Here is a 10,801-nt window from a genome sequence, read left to right on the forward strand (position 1 = left end):
AAAGATCAAGGTTTTCGATGGGGGAAGATAAGAGATGGTGGTGAACAGCTGTTTTAAAGACCTGGAGGGAGGAGTGGGATTGAATGGAGTGTTGGAGTTTGTTCCAGAGGCGGGAGAAAAGGGGAATGAAAGAGTGAAGGTGAGCAGAGAGCCTAGACTTTGGCAGTTTAACCATAAGAGGGTTGCAGGCAGATCTTGTGCGACCTGAAGGAATATTTGGGGGACAGAGCACAGAGAGAGCTGGGGGAGCAAGGCCAGAGAGGAGTCGGTAGAAGACAGAAAGACCACCAACCTGCCTGCGGTGAGTGAGTGAAAGGCCCTCGGAGTTGACTACATCGCAGGAGATTCCAATGATTCTGAAAGCTTTGGCCTCAACAGCGTGAAGCCGAGCAATGTGTGAGGCAGGAGCACCAGCCCAGAGGGGGGAACAGTATTCCATTGAGCTGCGGATGAAAGCCTTGTATGTGGTGAGGAGCTCAGGTGTGCCAAGGAAGGACTTCGCACGACGGAGGATGCCCAGTCGGCGACTGGCTTTGGAGGCCAGCTTGGAAATGTGGTTTTCCCAAGAAAGATCATGGCAGATAGTGAGACCCAAAAGCTTGAGCGACAGAACTTCTTGGAGAGGATTGTTGAGAAAGTAGATGGGAGGGTTGTCCAGTCGGTCCTTTCGGAGAGACATTGTAAGAGTGTGAGATTTGTCAGGATTGAAAGACATGTTCAATTGCCTGTTCTGACATGTTTGACATGTTCTGACATCTGACATGTTCAAAGTTCAACAAATCAAAGACAGTAAGTACATTTGATCTTCATTTCAACAATATTGACAGATAAAGGTGATATAATATAACAAATATCATGAAACATTGAAATTTTTTAAATCCATTGTATAATTTAAATAAACATAAATGCAAATTTCGCATGTGGAAAAAGTAAGTACACCCCTACATTTATCATTACTTCAAATACCTAAAATTAGAATCAGGTGCACCAGCTCAGGTGCAAATGATTAGAACATCGTTAGAGAGGATCTTGGAGGAACCTGTCTTATTTAAACCTCAGACATTTAGTTTGGTTTCCTCTTTGTTGTTGAAGTGTGCGGCGTCACCATGCCTAGATCAAAAGAGCTCTCTGAGGCTTTCAGAAAGAAGGGCATAGATGCCTACGAGTCTGGGAAGGGATTTAAAAAGATCTCCAAATAATTTGAAATCAATCTTTCGACTGTCCGGAAGATCATCGACAAGTGGAGAAGATTCCAAACACCTGCCAACTTGTTCAGGCCAGGCCGCCCCAGCAGGTTCAGCCCGAGAGCAGACCGCAAGATGCTGAAAGAAGTCTCTAAGAACCCCAGAATGTCATCACGGGACCTGCAGGTAGCTCTTGCCACTGTTGATGTCAAAGTGCACGAGTCTACCATGAGAAAGAGGCTGCACAAATTTGATCTACATGGGAGGTGTGCCAGGAGGAAACCTTTGCTGTCCAGAAAGAACATCACGGCAAGACTAAAGTTTGCCAATGGACACCGAGGCAAAACCAGCACTTCTGGAACAATGTGCTCTGGACAGATGAGTCAAAGGTAGAGCTATTTGGCCACAGTACCAGAAGACATGTTTGGCGAAAACCAAAGGCAGCATTTGACCACAAGAACTTGATACCAACTGGAAAGCATCGTGGTGGAAATATTATGTTTGGGGCAGCTTTGCTGCATCAGGGCCTGGGCAGCTCACCATCATAGAATCCACGATGAATTCTTCATTGTACCAGAGGGTGCTTGAGGATAATGTGAGGCCATCTGTCAGAAAGTTGAATCTCAACCGAAGGTGGACCTTGCAACATGACAATGACCCTAAACATACCAGTAAATCCACCAAGGAATGGCTGAAAAAGAAAGAAATGGAGGGTTCTGGAATGGCCAAGTCAAAGCCCGGATCTAAATCCCATCGTGATGTTGTGGGGGGATTTGAAACGAGCTGTGCATGCAAGAAACCCCTCAAACATCGCACAGCTGAAAGAATTCTGCATGGAGGAGTGGGCAAAAATTTCTCCCAGTCGATGTCAGAGACTGGTAGACAGTTATAAGAAACGCCTACTTGAAGTTGTTTCTGCCAAAGGGGGCAATACCACCTATTAGAGCCAAGGGTGTACTTACTTTTTCCACATGCGAAATTTGCATTTATGTTTATTTAAATTATACAATGGACTACAAAATGTAAATGTTTCATGATATTTTTTATATTATATCACCTTTATCTATCAATATTGTTGAAATGAAGATCAAATAGCTGTATGTTGAAATTTGTTGAAAAAGTCAAAACTTTACATGGGGTGTACTTACTTTTTCGCATGTCTGTATATATATATATATAGTCACTGTATACATATATATATATATATATATATATATAGTATATATATAATTTCAGTTCTCCATCCTAATGAGCGCACGTAATGACGTCACCGTCACTTACGTACACTTTGCCTGTCAAGCTCTCGGAAGAACCATCCGACAGAGCATAATTCTGATCTTCGTTCAGATACTGTCATAAGCATATGAAAAACTCACAGTTACCGACCTGGTTTCGCCCTGTTGTGGCTTCATCAGGGCAACGCAGTGAGTCCTGCATACACTTATGACTAATGGCATGGTTAGCTAATGGCTAATGGCTAATAACTAATGGCTTCTACCGACTCCTCTCTGGCCTTGCCCCCCCAGCTCTCTCTGGGCTCTGTCCCGCAAATATTCCTACAGGTCGCACAAGATCTGCCTGCAACCCTCTTATGGTCAAACTGCCAAAATCAAGACTCTCTGCTCACCTTCACTCCTTCATTCCTCTTTTCTCCCGCCTCTGGAACAAACTCCCTCACTCTCTTCAATCCCACTCCACCCTCCAGGTCTTTAAAACAGCTGTTCACCACCATCTCTTATCTTCCCCCATCCAAAACCTTGATCTTTTCTACCCCTGCTAATTTCACCCCAATTCCACTTTTTTGAAATACCAACTTCTGTCCTGGAAGTCCTTGGTGTCCTTGTGTTTTATACTTCTCCCTCCCCCCTTCCCACGCCTCCTCCCCCCAAGCCCTCTCCCTTCCACACATCTCCCTGCTCTCAAATGTTGTGTTTGTGTGCTTCCCCTTCTCTCCCCATCTTGTTTTCCGCTCCCTCTTTTTATATATTTTGTTTGTCTGGTTGATTTGTTTGTGAAGTAAATGTTAGCTCTTTCACGAGCCTCGATTCAGTATACAAAAAAAACCAACAAAAAAAAAAACCACATGGTCAACACAACACAACACATGGTTAGCAGATACATGGTCAACACAGTATGAGCTGTGATGCAGGCTGTACACCTCCGACGAATGCTCTGTACCAGGCGTCTGATGCAGTCCTGGGGAGGTCTGTCCCACTCCTCCTGCAAGGTGGTTTCCCATGGTCTTCCTCTTCGTGGACCGTTATTCACAGTTCCAGTTTCACCGTAACGCCTGGCCAGGTTGGAAATTGCAGGCTGTGAGCAACCAAGACATTGGGCAATTGTTCGCTGGCTTCCATCAGCCTCAAGCATCGCAATTGCCCTTAAATGTTGTTCAGATGTCAGGCGTGGCATCTGATTTTTCTTGTTGTTTTCCCTGTCACAAGCCTCTAGAGTGACCATAGATAGCAGTAAATGAATGTCTAGCCACGAGAACTGAAGGATTTCATTATGAGGGTCATTATTTAAAGGGAAAGATCCCTACACAGAACCACTCAAGCATGCCATTGTTGATCAACCAGGTGATTGAAGTGAAGTTCCCGTTACATAATCAGCCATTACAATTGAAGAAACGTGTTTGTAAAGCTGCACATTTCAAAAAATGAAAGTGATGTTTCTTTTGATGTTTAGTTTGTATATATATATATATATATATATATATATATATATATATATATATATATATATTTATATATGTATATTTATATATGTATATATATATATATATATATATCTATATATATATATATATATATATATATATATATATATATATATATTGTTACGTGCTCCTCCCCAACACCCTAGTCACGGTGTACCTCCGAGCCCTGAGCCCTGAGGTCACGGTGAACCTCCGAGCCCTGAGGTCACGGTGTACCTCCGAGCCCTGAGGTCACGGTGTACCTCCGAACCCTCCGAGCCCTTGGCTACCTCTTTTTCATTGAAGGGTCGAACCAGCCTCACATGCCTCCCAACATCCCAAGTGTTCTGACTAGTTGTCGAACTAGCCGGCATGGATACTACTTCTCTCCGTTCTCCCATTAATTCTAGCTCCTTGAGTTTAAGTTCCTTCTGATGCTCCATGTCACATTCCTTTAACTCCCTTTCGGCTCTCCTTTCCTCTGCTCTTTCCCCTGCTCTTCTTTCCTCGAGTTCTCTTTCAGCTCTCCTTTCCTCTGCAATTCTCTCCTCGGCTTTCCATTCCAACTCTTTTAACCTTTCCTGGCTCTGCAGTTGCATATCCATTTTCCGAAGCTCCACATTTTCTTTTTCCTCGGGTAACCAATCCAAGGCTACCTCTGTCCATGTTCCTTGTCCCACCAGAGATTCTACCACCAATGTCTGCATCTCTGCTTTCTTCATATGAGTTCGGACCTCCAAGTTAAAATGTTTGGCCAATATCAAGAGTTCCGATCTTTTTAACGCTTGGAACTGTGCCTCATTAGGGGACGCCGCAAACTTTTCTGCGTCAAACACCATGGTGACTATTAGTTAGCACCTGTTAACCTTCACACAAAAATTTTCCAATTTTTTGAAAAATTTGGGAATGTTAGAAAAATTCCAAATTTGGGGAATGTTAGGGAATTCTATCCCTGACGAGCCCCCAATTTCTGTTACGTGCTCCCCCCCCCCCCCATCCCCCTGGTCACGGTGTACCTCCGAGCCCCGAGAGGAGTCACGGCAGAAAAATGTGTTATTCTGTATGTCAAAGATCACTGGTGAAGCCACACCAATTGTTACCAACAAACAAATATTGCATTAAGATCACACAAGAATAACAGTACAACAATAATAGTAATAAAAAGTACAATCAATATATATCCCATGATGGTACCATCAGTTTCGTAACATATAACTCACTGTGCTCCAAGTGAGTGAACCAAGAACATTCCCAATGTCTCTTTCCCTGCTTCAAACCAAAGTTGATTCCGGTTTCAAGCCGAAGTCGATCCCGGCTTCAAGCCAAAGTCGATCCGCTCCAGCGATCTTCAGAACGATGTCTAATCGAGACCAGAATCCCGTTCGGATGACGGTCACAGCCACACGGCCAAAGCTGCACCAAGGCGACTGGGAAATCCAAAGGCGCCCTTCAGGCGACTGGGAAATCACACCCTCGGGTATGGACGTTTCACGGCTCACAGTCGGCGAACCTCAGATTTACCTTCAAAATCCGCGTTGCACACACACACACACACCAGATAAACGTCTGAATGCGGTGAGAACGGCTGAAGCGAAGCAAAGAAACCTTGCTCGACGCACAAAGCGCGCGAGTCAAAATGGCCGACGGCCCGTACTCGAGACGTAACGGCACGACGAGGATTCTCTTCGGAATCAATCGCAAAGCCTGACACGCAGGTGAATCTGTCACAGCGATAACAACTCTGTCGCAGGAATCCCTTTCCTGGGAAACCCAAAGTTCACTCATGACTCTTGCTCGCCAATGTTCACTCCAGACCGCAAAGCAACTATGCTTCTTGTCCGACTCCACTCGCTCCGCCTTCTTTTCCCTCTTCCTTTTCTTCGTCGTCGTCCGGTTCCCGATCCGGTTTCCGGTTTATTTTAACACTAACTTTTTCACCTTTTGAAAACAGTTCATACACAATAAACCTTTTGAAAATAATAATAGTACATGGAATCAAAAATGTTTACAGTGGATGAAAACCACAACAACGGAAGTGACGAATCCGTAACAGTGTGTGTGTGTGTGTGTGTGTGTGTGTGTGTGTGTGTGTGTGTGTGTGCGTGTGTGCGTGCGTGCGTGTGTGTGTGTGTGTGTGTGTGTGTGTGTGTGTGTGTGTGTGTGTGTGTGTGTGCGCGCGCGCGCGCGCGCCTGCTAAGCCAATTTTAAAAGTGCACATCATCCCTTGTGCCAAGTTTTTCCTTGGTAAATCTGAGCTTCACACAGCCTCCAATGCCTTTGTCTCTGGATGCTGTGGAATCAAAAGCTCTCAACGTCCTTGTAATTTCCTGAAAAAATTAAGAAGCACAGGTGTTGCTGCTTTATCATAGCAGACAGGTTTGTGGTGACCTGTTTTCTACTGCCTCTCTTCAGATCTTGTTCCCTTTACTTTTTATCCCTCCATTCCTCTCCAGTCCCTGCACGTGTTGTGTTTTTCCAGTAATGCCATCCTTGTAAAAAAAATCCCAAAATCCAGTCTCACTGGTCACCTGCAATCCTTTTTGGTCCTCTCTTCTCCCATTTGTTGAACTTCCTTCCCAAGTCTGTTCAATTCCAATTGTCCCCCTCAGCTTTTTAAGTTGGCAGTACACCATCACCACTGGTTTTCCTCCAACTCTACCCATGATCTTCTCTATCCCTATTAACCATCCCCTACTTCACCCAGTTTCTTTCAAGGTTGTGTTACGGATTCGTCACTTCCGTCTTTGTGGTTGTCGTCCACTTGAAGCATTTTTAGTTTCATGTACTATTATTGTTACAGTTTCGGTGTGAAATGGAGATAACTGTCTTCAAAGGTAAAATTAGTGTTTCAAAAGAAAAACGAAATGGATCGGGAGAAACCGGAAGAGGAGGAAGAAGAGGCTGGAGCGGATCGAGTGAGATCGGGAAAGGAAGGCCTATCTGCTTTGATGTGTCGAGCGGACGCTGGTGGACATTGGTCACGAGCTAATATTGGTTTCCCTGGGAAAGGGATTCCTGTGACAGTGTCGTTATTGCTGTGGCAAATAAACCTGCGAGACGGGTTTTGCTGTTGGTTCCGAAAGTGAATCATCGCTGGAGAGCAGGTCCGCCTCCATTACGGGCCCGTCCGCCATTTCACCTCACACCAGCCATTTCACCTCGCACCAGCCATTCGCCTGGTTCCCGTGTGTGTCGTGGATTTCGCTTGGAAACTCGCGGTTCTCCGCTTGTGAACTGCTGCTCGTTCATGTCAGCGTCATTGTCTGGTGCACCGAATGAATGAATGAATGAATGAATGAATGATCGTTTTAAGGCCATTTTCCCCGCTACAGCGGGGGTTAGCCTTGCGGGCCCCATGACAATCATGGTTCCCTGGTGGTGCACCGAAGGTGTGAAATCTGGTGCACCGAAGGTGTGAAATCCCAGTCGCCTTTTGGGTGAACTTTTACCTGACCGACGTCGGCCCGACCTCTTACCCACCGGCTCTTCTGCAGCGTCGACTGTCAGCCGTCCTGGGTTCAGGTCTCAGTACGACCTTTTTTCTTGTGATCACCGGAGCGTGGATCGACTTTGGCCTGGTGTCGTGACAGTGACTTTGGGGGTGTTACAGTTCGCTCACGTGGAGTACCGTGAGTTATTGAGTTAAGAAACTGGTGGTACCATCATAGGAATTATATGGTGTTTGCTGTGCAATTGATGTTTTCTTGTACTTGCGCAAGTTGTTATTATTGTGCGATTTTAATACAATACTTGGGTTTTGTATCGATTGATTGGTGTGGTTTCACCATTGGTCATTGGCACACATAATAGCACATCTTTCTGCCGTGACTCCTTTCGGGGCTCGGAGGTACACCGTGACCGGGGTTTGGAGAGGAGCACGTAACAGTTGCTATCTATCCTTCCCTCTTCTCTCTTCCTTGTTGCATCCGTTGTTATCCCACTGCTCTACTGTCAGAGGGTGGAAGAAGGCAATGCACTATCACCTCTCTACGCAAAAGTGACCTGCTTTGTAATCTTTACTCTCCTTGAATCCAAGCTTATGTCTGCCTCCTGGCAGATGCTTTTGAGCGATTTTTTGTCATGATTTGTTTTTCTTTTTTTAATTTAAGTTAGGCATCATTGTTCAACCAACTTCAGGAAAAAAATATGTTAGTCATCAGTAATGATTGAGGTTTGTTTTGGTTCACTAAAAGTGAACATTTTAAGAATAATATACTCTTCAATGATTTAGAACTTGATGAAGGAAAAAAGGGACATGGCTGCAAGAGGTACAGAGGTACGTCACATTAAATGCTGATTAACAGGTCTACACGTTGCATAAAACGATGATCCCAACGATTCACAACTTTAAACTTAAAGCAATACTAGAAACAGTGGCACCAATTAGCATGTTATTTTGATGAGATGATAAACAGCAGCAGCTTCACTGTATCAGTGCAAGCAGCTGGGGGGACAAGGTGATACCTGATATTATTTTTAGAAAAAGATATGCCATGAGCTTAGAAAATGCTTGAAAATTCGAGTTAGTTCTTCACACCAGCAATCCATCAGACTTTCATTTTTACTTCTGCCAACAAAACAACAGGTACCCACAGGTTGTATGACCTGTCTATTTACTGTGCTGCTGCCATGACATTGTGATCGTGACGATTTTGAAGCCCCTACGCAGCCAAGCGAGGCCATGTTTACGCCATTCTTCCATCTGTAATGCCGGTGCATCTCTGTGAGAAGGAATGGAATGCATTGAATGGCTAAATATTTGCCTTCATCGTTCAAGAAGATATCCTATTCGATGGAAACATTTACTACTTTGGCAACTTTCACAGAAAGGTCATGCCTTACATTTGATTCAGAAGAGCTTAGTCCTCTTCCTCTTGCTATTCTCATCACCCACCCTCTGACTCGTGGTATTCAGCACACAACACCACCATTCTCGTTGTGCCGTAGGATTAATTACACCGATGCCATCAATGTGTTATGTTTTATCAATAAATGGTTGAATTATCACATTTTTCTTTGCCGAAGTACAGATCCATGGTGAATGGTGATCTATTAAAACAGGCGTTTTTATTTATTTATTTTTAATGAGCCCAGCATGCTGCAACATTGCAGTACAACGTGATTGAGAATGGGTGATGAAAGTAAAATTAGCTCTTTTATGGGATTGCAAAAAGATTATTGTTATTCTTTTTTATGCAGACGTAGTTACCCAAGGAAGATGTCTGACAGAGGATAAGTGGGGATTGCAGTGAAATTGAACAGATGGGGATATGCAGAATTCACAAGAAAATAAAAAAATTAGTTTGAGCAGAAAGTGCTACAAATACATTAAAATGAGCATTGGGATCAACATGAGTTGCTCTGGGCCACTACCAAGGTTGAACATTGTTGTGGGAACAACTCTAGCTATACACTCTCTTGGATAGTAACAGTACTACGTATACAATACCTCGTCAAAAGCATTTCAAGAAAAATGTTACAAAACCTGAAGATAACCTCATTGGAAGAGCAACCACTTGGTGCAGGTAAGACGTGTGTTCATTGGGTGGAGGAAAAGCGATAAATACATTTTGGAAACAGACCATACCAGAGGAGACTCCAGGAAGAGCCATTGTGGGAATTTATTGTTTTCCTCCTGAGTGATGTGGTCGAACAGTTGAAGGATGAGACGGAAGATGGAGCGAGGCCCAAAACTAGTCTGATTTGAACATCATTTTAATGGTGTGTAATAGCCAGTGATGAAATCTTATTCCAATAATATTAATTCAAATTGTGAAGACCAATGTACAACTGCCCAAAATATAAAAACAAGAAGACGTCATGCGGAGCACGATACTTGCAAAATCCGCCCCCCCCACCCCCAAGAAAAAAATTCCATTGATGCAGCAAATTGTCCATTTCATCAAGATTAAAATTGACAATATTGATCAGCGCTCGGGTCAATAGGAAGAAAAGTGACGATTTTTCAGATGAAAAAATGATGATTTTGGAAGGTTGACCTTGAGTTGACCTTTGACCTCAAAAAGAGTTAGTTTCCCTATGTAGTGACTCAATGTGCAAATGCTGTTCAATTTTACAGTCAACCAGATGAAAATTGAGGATTTTTGAAATTATGCTATGTTGACCTTTTGGCCGATGTTGACCTCAAAAATACTTGGTGGTTGAATTCAGTGACTAGATATGCAAGTCCTCTTCAAATTTCCAGTCAATTGGATGAAAATTGAGAATTTTAGAAATCTGGCCTATGTTGACATTTTGGCCTATGTTGACCTCAAAAATACTTGATGGTTGAATTCAGTGACCAGATATGAAAGTCCTCTTCAAATTTCAAGTCAATCGGATGAAAATGGAGGATTTTAGAAATTTAGCAAAGTTGGTGACCTTTGGCCTGTTTTGACCTTTTGACCCCAAAAACATTAGGGTTCTTGCTTTTGCCTACCGTTTGGTGAAGTTTCGTGAAGATCGGTTGAAAATTGTGACCTGTAGGCCAGTGACAAACAAACAGACAAACAAGAAGACGTCATGCGGAGCACGATACTTGCAAAATCCGCCCACTCCCCCCAAGAAAAAAATTAATTCCATTGACACAGCAAATTGTCCATTTCATGAAGATTAAAATTTACGATCTTCATCAAAGCTCGGGTCAACAGGATGAAAAGTGACGTTTTCTCAGATGAAAAATGATGATTTTAGGAGTTTGACCTTGAGTTGACCTTTCACCTTTTGACCTCAAAAATATTTGGTTTTCCTATTTAGTGACAAAATGTGCAAATGCCGTTCAATTTCCAAGTCAATCGGATGAAAACTGATGGGTTTTTTCAGATGAAAATTGATGATTTTGGACGTTTGACCTTCAGTTGACCTTTTCACCTCAAAAATAGTTGGTTTACAAATTCAGTGAGGCAATATGCAAATGCTG

Source organism: Myxine glutinosa, chromosome 3 (assembly GCF_964187855.1).
Source record: "Myxine glutinosa chromosome 3, kmMyxGlut1.1, whole genome shotgun sequence".
Classification (NCBI taxonomy): domain Eukaryota; kingdom Metazoa; phylum Chordata; class Myxini; order Myxiniformes; family Myxinidae; genus Myxine; species Myxine glutinosa.